This window comes from Macaca fascicularis, chromosome 13 (genome assembly GCF_037993035.2).
Source record: "Macaca fascicularis isolate 582-1 chromosome 13, T2T-MFA8v1.1".
Lineage (NCBI taxonomy): Eukaryota > Metazoa > Chordata > Mammalia > Primates > Cercopithecidae > Macaca > Macaca fascicularis.
The window spans coordinates 95,274,944-95,287,409 of record NC_088387.1 but is presented as its reverse complement, the minus strand read 5'-3'; positions in this window follow the sequence as shown (position 1 = coordinate 95,287,409).

Below are 12,466 nucleotides of genomic sequence, written 5' to 3'. Positions count from 1 at the left end.
CCACCTCCCGGGTTCACGCCATTTCCCTGCCTCAGCCTCCCAAGTAGCTGGGACTACAGGCACCCACCACCACGCCCAGCTAATTTTTTGTATTTTTAGTAGAGACGGGGTTTCACTGTGTTAGCCAGGATGGTCTCGATCTCCTGACCTCATGATCCGCCCGCCTCGGCCTCTAAAAGTGCTGGGATTACAGGCGTGAGCCAATGCACCCGGCCTGGTGGAGGTATCTTTTCTAAGTTGTGAGGATTCAAGCTTGTTCTTTGAGAAGCACTTTATAGTTTTTACTTTATGTCTGTAAATATGGTTTTGTAACTCCTCCCACATATCTGCATGGGAAGCAGTGAAAGATTTTGCCTTTCTTTTGTAACTCTCACTTGTTCACAGAGACCTCGCTTTCATCTGGCATCATGGTCACAGGAACTCAAGATACAATTTGGACATATCTTCTTTAAATAAATTCAGTAGATTGGGCATCATAATGGTTTACTATGATCTGAGCAGGGGTAGGCCTCCCTTCCAAACCCTTGGACTGAAGTAACCTACAAGTCAAGCCCAGTGGTTCTCAATTAGGGGCAATTTCTTCCCCCAGGAGACATTTGGCAATATTTGGACACAATTTTTGGTTGTTACAACTTGCAGGTGGCATGGTGCTATAGGAATCTAGAGGTCAGGAATGCTGTCAAACATCCCCCAATACACAGGACAGCCACCACATCAAAGAATTATCCAACCTAAAATGTCCATGGCAGCAAACTTGAGAAACCCTGATCCAGCCTAAGGGTGAAACAGGACATTCAATCACTTTAGAAAATTGGATAGGAAAAATGTAAGAGGGGGAAAGAGGTAGCTCAGCCTATGATGCCTATTTTATGTAGTAAAGTGCTCTGAACTAAAACGTGCCAAGGATGGAGCTGAACCACAGCATCCCAGGGAGCAGAGAGGGGGTGAGGAAGCTGGAGGGTAGGACTCCAACAGGTCTTACCTTGTGTTTCCCCCAGGGCCTCATCCTCCACCACCACTCTCAGGGGCTGTGTTGTGTCAGATCCTGCCACGACCACATTACAATGTGGCAGGAAACAAAAGACCACGGATGCAGAATTTAATATTAGCTTTCGTCATGTACTGAGACCACATGCAGAGCAAGGTTAAGCACTCACCAAATGGCATTTTGACTGTTACATCTTAATTCCTTAACTTTCAAAAGCACAGACCTTCTTTTACGCCTGGGTGTAAACTAAGACCCTCTCCGAGAATTGCCTTGTGGCCATGAGAGGAGAAGGCACTTTTCAAAGGGAAAGGGAAAGAAAACCTCATGATAACTGGTGGGGAAGGGAGGGTAAACATTATGGTTATCAGCAACATCCAAAAAGGCTATTTGAAGGGGTGACAAGCTATGTATCAGGAAGGAGTCATGTTGCTTGTTCAATAAGACATTAGGGATGTATCTTTTTTCTTAATTTCAATGTTTTACTTCAAGTGTAATGGGTATAGAAAAAAGTGCACACGATCTAAGTACACAGCTTGATAAATGTGTATAAACTGGGACTGGGCGCAATGGTTCACGCCTGTAATCCCAGCACTTTGAGAGGCTGAGGCAGGTGGATCACAAGGTCGGGAGATCGAGACCATCCTGGCTAACACGGTGAAACCCCGTCTCTACTAAAAATACAAAAAAATTAGCCTGACGTTGTGGCAGGCGCCTCTAGTCCCAGCTACTTGGGAGGCTGAGGCAAGAGAATGGTGTGAACCTGGGAGGCAGAGCTTGCAGTGAGCCGAGATCGCGCCACTGCACTCCAGCCTGTGTGATAGAGTGAGACTCTGTCCCAAAAAAAAAAAAAAATTGTATAAACTGAACACCTAGATGGAGATAGAACATTACCAGCACCTGAGAAGCCTGCTATGTGTCCCTTCCTCTCACAATCCCCCACTAGGATAATTATTCTTCTGACTTCTAATACCATATACTAGTATTGCCTGGTTTTGAACTCCATGTAAATAGAATCGTACAATACATATTCTTTGTTCTGGCTTCCTTTTTTTTTTTTTTTTTGAGACAGAATCTCACTCTATTGCCCAGACTGGAGTGCAATGGCACAATCTTGACTCACTGCAACCTCTGTCTCCTGGGTTCAAGCGATTCTCCTGCCTCAGCCTCCCGAGTAGATGGGATTATAGGCATGTGCCACTACGCCCAGCTAATTTTTTATATTTTTAGTAGAGACAGAGTTTCACCATGTTGGCTGGGCTGGTCTCGAACTCCTGACCTCAAGTAATCCACCTGCCTTGGCCTCCCAAAGTGCTGTGATTACAGGCATGAGCCACCGTGCCTGGTATGTTCTGGCTTTTTTTTTGTTCCAATTAAGTTTGTACAATTTAAAGGACATACCTTCTTCTTGTCTAAATTTTCTTATGTGCAGCATTGTTTAAGATGGAGTAGCTGACTTTGTCATCAATGTGCACCTACACATAAAATATGAGGTCAAGGTATGTACACATGTGATGTACAAGCGCACAGTACTTTTTCCACTGATGTAGAGTGAGGCTTGTGCAATTCAATCACCTTAATCGTGATCTCTAGGAAGGCCTTCCAGTCAAAATAGCCAGGTGGGTTCAAATAAAAATTCTCTATGTCCCAACTCCAAACACAAAGCAGATAGAGAGCATACAACGTTTAAAAGACAAAGTCCATTAAAAATAATAAAAACTCCTCTGTGGACTATAAACAAAATGAAACACACAGCCCAAAGGAGAGTGGATGCCACAAGGACCACAGGTTTTCTGCTCTTTGAGCAAAAGAGTGACCTGGGGAGGAGGGCTATACATTTTGGGCAGTGAGGCTCAACGCACTTTGTACACGGAAGAGAACCAAAAAGTAAGGGAGTGCTCAAAAAATGACTGATCCATTTGATCCAACAGTCCCACTTCTGGGTAAATATCCAGAAGAGTTGAAAGCAGAAGCTCAAAAAAATAATTGCGGCCGGGCGCGGTGGCTCAAGCCTGTAATCCCAGCACTTTGGGAGGCCGAGACAGGCGGATCACGAGGTCAGGAGATCGAGACCATCCTGGCTAACACGGTGAAACCCCGTCTCTACTAAAAAATACAAAAAACTAGCCGGGCGCGGTGGCGGGCGCCTGTAGTCCCAGCTACTCGGGAGGCTGAGGCAGGAGAATGGCGTGAACCCGGGAGGCGGAGCTTGCAGTGAGCTGAGATCCGGCCACTGCACTCCAGCCTGGGCGGCAGAGTGAGACTCCGTCTCAAAAAAAAAAAAAAAAAAAAAAAAAAAAATTGCACACTCATGTTTATAGCAGCATTAGTCATAATAGCTAAAACCTGGAAACAACCCAAGTGTCCATTGACAGATGAATGGACAGCAAAATGTGATATATATACAACAGAATTATCTAGATAGCTAGATAGATAGAGATAATGGAATAGTATTGAAAAGAAAAAGGAAGAAAAAGAAATCCTATCACGTGCCACAACATGAATGAACCTTGAGGACATTATGCCGAATGAAATAAGACAGCCACAAAAAGATACAGTATTTGTTTATTCCACTTATAGGACAAGGTATCTAACCTCAGATTCACAGAAATAGAAGGTAGAATGGTGGTTACGAGGGACTGCAGGGAGGGGGAAGCAGGAAGTTGTTGTTTAGTGGTTTGAGAGTTTCAGTTCTGCAGGATGAAAAAAACGCTTTGGAGATCTTCACAACAATGTAAATACACTTAGCACTATTGTACGCTTAAAAATGATTAAGACGGTAAGTTTTATGATATGTGTTTTGTTTGTTTGTTTGTTTGTTTGTTTGTTTGAGACAGGGTCCCACGCTGTCACCCAGGCTGGAGTGCAGTGGTGCAATCATAGCCCACTGCAGCCTCGGTCTCTCGGGCTCAGGCGATCCTTCCTCCACCTCTCAAGGAGCTGGGACAACAGGCACACTCACCATGCCTGGCGAATTTTTTTTTTTTTTTTTTTTTTTTTGAGACAGAGTCTTGCTCTGTCGCCCAAGCTGGAGTGCAGTGGTGGGATCTCGGCTCACTGCAAGCTCCGCCTCCCGGGTTCATGCCATTCTCCTGCCTCAGCCTCCCGAGTAGCTGGGACTACAGGTGCCACCACACCCGGCTAATTGTTTTGCATTTTTAGTGGAGACAGTGTTTCCCTGTGTTAGCCAGGATGGTCTCTATCTCCTGACCTCGTGATCGGCCCGCCTCAGCATCCCAAAGTGCTGGGATTACCGGCGTGAGCCACCGCGCCTGGCATTTTTTTTTTTTTGGAAAGATGGACTCTCGCTATGTTGCGCAAGCTGATCTCAAACTCCTGGCCTGAAGTGATGCTCCTGCCTCAGCCTCCCAAAGTGCTGTGATGACAGGCATAAGCCACCACACCCAGCAATACATGTGTTTTTTTGTTGTTTTTGCTTTTTGAGACGGAGTCTGGCTCTGTCACCCAGACTGGAGTGCAGTGGCATGATCTCGGCTCACTGCAACCTCTGCCTCCTGGGTTCAAGTAGTTCTCCTGCCTCAGCCTCCCTGGTAGGTGGGATTAGAGGCACGCACCACCACACCTGGCTAATTTTTGTATTTCAGTAGAGATGGGGTTTCACCAAGTTAACCAGGCTGGTCTCGAACTCAATCCACTCAACTCAAGGAATCCACTTGCCTCGGCCTCCCAAAATGCTGGGATTACAGGCATGAGCCACCACCCCCCACCGATACACGTCTTTTATCACAATAAAAGAATTATATTATAAAAATTGACCATTTACTAACCCACAAAGCAGGTTTCAAAAAATTCCAAAGTATTAGTGTTTCAGGCTTTGTTCTCTGCTCGCATTCCAATGAAATTAGACATAAATAAACTACAACATCAAGAAACTATTAAGGAAAAATGCAGGTAAATTGTGAGTGTTTATATAAAATAGAAATATTTTCGTACAAAATATAAAATGTGTGGTATCTAGCTAACGTCATTTAGAGTTAAACTTAGAGCTTTATTCTCTTTTCAAACAAAACAAATGTAAAATCAATGAGTAGGTTAATGGTTATATGTGGCAAATTAACACACCTATTTCTCTATATTCCCTCTCAAATCCTCACCAAAGTGACATTTAAAAAGAAGGGTTACGCCATATGGGAAAAGATAATGGGAAATGAGATTATGGCTTATGAGGGATATCAACAAAACTTGGAAGGTGTAAAATAAATGGATGAGCAGGTGCAGTGTGGAGAAAGCTGAAATGTCTGCCTGCCATGAAGGCAACCAATGAGACTCCATTTAGCACCCCAGAGCCCAATAAAGAATCCCCAGTAGCAGCTCCTGGGATCTCCAAAGGCCAGAGAGTGACATCAGGATGATTGGCTAAAATTCTCTAAGAGGAGCAGTTAGACCCATAGATCCTCCAGCTCCTGCAAGCAACTGTCCCACTCTCTTTCAGGTTGCCAAGGGGAGAGGATGAACTTAGGTGGATTTAGAGAAGGACAGAACACTGAACAGTGACATCAGCATATTCCCAGCCTCCTTCCCATGCCGTCTACCATAACCAATACAGAGAACTGTATTCCCCCATGCAAGAAATCTGAGGATCCCTCTCTAGGCAAGCTGACTGGCTTGAGGAAAAAATACTTACATTGTGATATTTGAGGGGTCCGGTAGTAATTTGGCCAGTTCCTATGCAATCTCTCTATGGTGAGACACCTCAACCCATATGCCCCATGCATGAGCTCCAATCTTTCAGTTAGCGGGTTTGCATCTTACTCTTAAAGATGAGGAAAACCTCCAAAAAGATAGACAGTCCGGCCACCCAGGTGCAATGACTCACGCTTGTAATCCCAGCACTTTGGGAAGCTGAGGTGGGTGGATTTTGTGAGTCCAGGAGTTTGAGACCAGCCTGGGCAACATGGAAAAACACTGTCTCCAAAAATAAATAAATAAATAAAATATTTAAAATTACCCAAGTGTGCTGACCCGCACCTACAGTCCAAGCTACTCGGAAGGCTGGGGCGGGAGATCACCAAAGCCTGGGAGACGGAGGTTGCAGTGAGCCAAGATCATATCACTGCACTCTAGGCAACAAGAGTGAGACCCTATCTCAAGAAAAAAATATATATATATACCAAAACAAACATAAGAACAAAATATCTCAGAGAAAACTGACATGACTCAAGGAGTAAACGAAAATTCCAAAGATAAAGAGAATAGATTCATTAAAAGATAAAAGGAAAACAGTAAAGACAAGAAAATTAGATGATTAGTCTAACAGGAATTCTAGAAATAAGAACACAGAAAAAACAAAGCAAGGGAGTTTATCAAAGAAATAATACAAGAAAATTTCCCAAACTAAAAAACATGCATTTCCAGAGTGAAGAGACATCATCATGAAATTTCTAAACAACAGAGATAATGCTTCAAGAGCCAGCAAGAGATAAAAATACTAGCTGCATACAAGAATTAGAAATTGAATGTCACTCAATTTGTCAACAGAAATACTAGAGGATGAAAGATCATGGAGCAGGTTTTCTAAATTCTGAGAAAAATAATTTCTAACCTAGAATTCTGTACCCAGCCAAACTTTCAACCAACTGTTAAGGTATTATAGAAGAAAGTCATTTTCAGACATGCAAGATGGAAAAGATTGGCCTTCCATGGAACCCATTAGAGAGTCCCTTTGAGGGTGTGCTCCACCAAAATGAATAATAAAAAGACATGGGCCGGGCAAGGTGGCTCATGCCTGTAATCCCAGCACTTTGGGAGACTGAGGCAGGTGGGTCACTTGAGGTCAGGAGTTCAAGACCAGCCTGGCCAACATGGTAAAACCCTCTCTACTAAAAATACAAAAATTAGCTGGAAGTGGTAGCATGCGCCTGTAGTCCCAACTACTTGGGAGACTGAGGCATGAGGATCGCTTGAGCTTGGGAGACAGAGGTTGCAGTGAGCTGAGATTGTGCCACTCACTCCAGCTGGGTGACAGAGTGACATCCTGTCTCAAAAAAAAAAAAAAAAAGACATGGGATGAAGGAAATAGGACATTCAGCATAAGCAAGAAAATAACGAAAGTTCCAGAATGGTGGTAGAGGAAGTTGTTCTCTAAGCTGCTGCACAGCTGGTCCAGAAAGGAACAGTCCTGAGAAAATCCTGCGCAACAGGCTAGAACAGCCACCTGCCCTCAGTATTTGCCTGTTTGTAACAAAAAGCTGTAAATGCTCAGCTGAAAGAGGTTCTCGGGAATGGCAGAACAACCAAAAGTTTGCCCTGGCTCTTGATAAACGACAACTGAAGAAGAAAAGAGGATTTGCAAGAAGAATGAAATCATGGCTTCTCTGAGTTTGCAGCTTTCTTGCACACATCTAATTAAACCTCTGCAGAAATTTCTACCACATCCCTAACCAATCATCTAACTCAGGATGCAGGATGTTTAGCCCAGTGACAGTGTGCCTTCAGCAGGCATACTATCACACTCCCCAAAATCTCTATTTATTCAGTATCATTTCCTGAACTGAAACTAAATTGTCTGTCTTCAGCTTCTTGTGCCCCTTTGTGCTAACTCTTCCCTATGAAGGCACACAGAACAATCTTATTCATAAACAGCTCTTCCAATTTCACACATTATTGCAGCCTTTACTTCTGCCCACTACACTCATGCTTTCTGGGTTGTTCTCAGAGTTCAGCATGCGTCAGAATCACCGGGAGGACTTGTGTAAGCCCAGCTTGCTAAGCCCCACACCAGAGTTTCTGACTCAGTAGATTTGATGTGGGGCCTAAGAACTTGCTTTTTTTTTTTTTTTTTTTTTTTTTTTTTTTTTTTTTGAGATGGAGTCTCATTCTGTCCCCCAGGCTGGGGTGCAGTGTTGCAGTGACGCGATCTGGGCTCACTGCAACCTCTGCCTCCTGGCTTCAAGTAATTCTTCTGCCTCAGCCTCCTGAGTACCTGGGATTACAGGCACCTGCCACCATGCCCGGCTAATTTTTGTGTTTTTAGTAGAGACGAGGTTTCACTGTGTTGGCCAGGCTGGTCTCGAATTTATGGCCTCAAGTGATCCACCTGCCTCGGCCTCCCAAAGTGCTGGGATTACAGGTGTGAGTCACCGCTCCCGGCCACCATCCTTATCTTAAAATGTGGCACTAACTCTCCAGAATGGAGTTTTCTGACTGAAGGTGCCCAGAGACAGTGCCCACCCATGCAGAGGAAAGGACCAACGGGGCTTTGCAGAAGCAAAGACAATGCCCCCCTAACCCTTGATAACCTGAGCAGCTGATGAACTCAGCATGTGTGCAGGAGTCCCCTCTGGGGCACCTTCCCTCTACAGCGCATTACATCCAGGACAGTCAAGAATCCCAGCCAACCTGTTAGGTGACTGACGCAGGCCGTCGCTGAGCGGCAAGCAGAACTGCTGCCCTTGCCTGGATTCTCCAAGAGCCTGTGATCCTCCCGGGCCCTCAGACAGCCTCTTCCACCCCTAGGGCAAGGCGTTTCCGGGGCTGTGAGGTGAGGTTCCTGAGAGTTCTCTCTTCCACACTCACTGGTGCGTCCCTTAAATTTCTTTCATCGTTTTGTTTTTCTGGATTACCTGCCATGGCCTTTCTGTTCATCTCTCCACAGTCAGACCTGGGATCTGAACCCTGAGCTGACAGAGATTCTGAGAATCTGGCCTTCTGATGCTCCGAAAGGATTGGGGATGTGGCAGACCATGCCTGCTTGGGAGGTCAGTTCACCAGGAGCGACTGCCCTCGGTGCCTGTGCCCCCAGACTGAGGAAGAAGGAGATGCTAAGGGTAGCCTTTCGCATCATACAAAGAGCCTGGGAAGATGAGATGGAGGTGAGGAGGAGAGGCATTCAATCCAGAGGGAACAGGGAAGTAACTTTTTTAAACGCCTACTGTATGCTAAGTACTTTGCTATGTATGTATGGGTTACTGATTTAAGGTTGGAGTGGGGCTGAAATTCCCTGTATCTATTGGCCCATAGGATTAAAGACTGTTCTATCTTGGAAGATAATGATGACTGATGAGCCTCTCTGAGGATAGAGGGTGAAGATTTTTAAAACCACCCTCAAGCATGAGCCCTAATATCCTCATCTGACCCAGGTCATGGTGCTTCTCCTAAGGCCATGAATTTCAGTCTGGGGAAGAGCTGGGAACAGCTGGAGAGGCAGAGGATTCTAGAATCATGAAGCCCTAGCCAGTAACCTGTGGAGAGTGACTTCACCCCGAGGCGGCCAGAGCAGCAGCTGCTGCAAACCGAAAATGCCAGGAAGATCCATCTTCCCCTGCCCCTGGCCACCTCCAGGCTGGCTTCCTCTTCTGCGTGGTCTCTGTCTGGTTTGGCATTTCTCGCTCCCCAAGTCCTGGATCTTGGGGGATGGCCCGTGGCCACTGTACTGCCTGTAAAGGCCTCCAGATGGCGCTTTCAGCTCATCAGCGGTAGCTGCTTTAGTTTACGATGTGAACAGATAAAGCTGAAGGAAAGGCAGGTGTGTCCAGGTTACCAGGCCTCAGTCCCCGCCCCCAGAGCAGCTCAGGTGCCGTCCGCCTTGAGTGCGGGTGAGTGACCATAGCAGCCTTCTCCCATCTGGAGCTCCCTGGAGGAAGTTGTCCCTTTCAAAACCAATCTCAGAATTTAGGATAAGGTTACCAGATACAGCAAATAAAAATACAGAATGCAGGGCCAGGTGCGGTGGCTCACGCCTGTAATGCCAGCACTTTGGGAGGCCAAGGCCGGTGGATCACGAGGTCAGGAGATCGAGACCATCCTGGCTAACACGGTGAAAACGCGTCTCTACTAAAAATACAAAAAATTAGCAGGGTGTGGTGGCGGGCGCCTGTAGTCCCAGCTACTTGGGAGGCTGAGGCAGGAGAATGGCGTGAACCCTGGAAGCGGAGCTTGCAGTGAGCTGAGATGGTGCTGCGGCACTCCAACCTGGGCAACAGAGCGAGACTCTGTCTCAAAAAAACAAAACAAAACAAAGCAGAATGCCCAGTTAAATGTAAATTTCAGATAAAAAATAATTTTTTAGTTTAAGTATGTCCAAATAATGTCTGTGTCATACCTATGCTAAAAAATTATTTTTTAATAATTTATTTACTATTTTAAAATTATTTTTTAATAATTTATTTATTGTTTATTTGAAATTCAAATTTAACTAAGGTGTCTTGTCTTTATGTGGCAATTCTAGTTTAGGTTTGTTTACAGGAATTCCCCACCTTCTGTCTGATCCATGCTTATAGAACATCTACCAGGCATGTGTGAGATATGACAACAGGAAGCAAGAGTAGCTCCTGCATTTAGAGGTGAGTTTGAAAAAAGACATGTTGACCAACAAGAAAATGTAGGAAGCATGGGATAGTGGAAGAAGTCTGGATTTTGGTGTTGGCTTTAAGTTCAAGCTCCACTTCTGATGTTCACTAGCTGTGTTAACTTAGGTAAGTTATTAACCTCTGTGGGCCTCTGTTGTTTATGTGTGGAAATAGGAATAATACCAACCTCTGGATGGGCGTGGTGGCTCACGCCTGTAATCCCAGCACTTTGGGAGGCCGAGGTGGGTCGATCACCTGAGGTCAGGTATTTGAGACCAGCCTGGCCAACATGGTGAAACCCCTTCTCTACAAAAAATACAAAAATTAACCAGGTGTGGTGGTGGGCACCTGTAATGCCAGCTACTTGGGAGGCTGAGGCAGGAGAATTGCTTGAACCTGGGAGGCGGAGGTTGCAGTGAGCCAAGACTGCGCCACTGCACTCCAGCCTGGGCGACAGAGGAAGACTCCATCTCAAAAAAAAAAAAAAATTGGAAGGAATAATACCAACCTCAGAAGGTGACCAAGGAGGTTGTAAGAAATTGTATGTATCTCATGCCTGGCTGCCACAGGATCTGAATATATGCTAGTTTTATAAAATAATATAACTACCAGGCCAGGCACGGTGGCTCATGCCTATAATCCTGCACTTTGAGAGGCGGAGGCAGGCAGATCACCTGAGGCCAGGAGTTCGAGATCAGCCTGACTAACATGGTGAAACCCTGTCTCTACTATTTTTGAAAAAATTTTAAAAAGCCAGGCGTGGTGGCAGGCACCTGTAATTCCAGCTACTCAAGAGGCTGAGGCAGGAGAATCTCTTGAACCTGGGAGGAGGAGGTTGCAGTGAGCCAAGATGGCGCCATTGCACTCCAGCCTGGGCTACAGAGTGAGATTCTGTCTCAAAAATAATAATAATAATAATAATAATAATAATAATAATAATAATATAACTACCATGAGAAAGAGACAACTAAAAGTGTCATGGTAACAATTAACTTTACCTCCTTTGGGAGGCTGTCTACAAAGAATGTAACACTTCACTTTTATTTTATTTATATTATTATTATTATTTGAGATGAGATCTCACTGTGTTGACCAGACTGGCCTTAAACTCCTTACCTCAAGCGATCCTCCAATTTCAGCCTCCCAAAGTACTGTGATTACAGGTGTGAGCTGCCACACCTGGCCCACACTTCCCTTTTAAATAGAAATAATAGCTAATACCATGTAGTGAATGCCCACAACATTGCCCTAAGTATCTAATAAACATGATCTCATTTAATCTTTATATTAACTCTCCAAGGTATTTACTATTACTGTCCCCAATTTGCAAATGGAGAAACTGAGTTAAGAAGCTTATCACAGAGCTAGTAAGTGGTAGATTTAGTATGTTCACTTGAGTCCATCTAACTCCCCAACCAATGCTCCTAACCTCTATCTTACACTACCTTTGCATGGATTGGCCCTTGAAGTTTGACTTGGTGACCACTATGAAGAGAAGCACAGATTGTGGCTACCGAGCATCTGGAACAGCAGATGGAGATGCAGAAGCTGGGAGGGGTGAAAGAACAGTACTGGGGCCCTGAGTTGCTGGGCATTCTGGAAACAGCAGCTCATTAATGTTCACAGGTGTGTCTTAAGACCTTTGCAAGTTCTCAATTTCCACACTAGTTTCTACATAGAAGGTATAACTGGGGCGGATGGGGAGATTGAGTAGCCTCTTGACCCTAATGAAAGTTTTGTTAGTATTGATAGTCACCATTTATTTGATATTTATAGTACACCAGGCAGTGCCAGGCATTTTTCACACATTATCTTGTTTAATCATCACAACCACAGACCAAGAGAAAAACCAAGGCCAAGGTCACAGAGCTAGGCGGTGTTGGACCCAGTGCTTGTGTAACTCCAGCAGGGTGGAGGGTTGATGCACTCTCTAAATAAGGGCTCATTCACTTCAAGGCATGTAATTAAAATTCATTCATCAGCAAAATTGTGTATGACTTATATAGGTCCCTTGTAAACATTCAAAACCATGTCAAAGGTTTCCTGTATTGTGGGAATCAGTCTTATTTCAGTGCCCTGTTCCATGTTTAGCTAGTTTCAAATGAATAATGAACACAGTTAGTAACAATTACCAACATTGCAGCCCCTTCCTGCCGCCACCTCACAGCCGGAG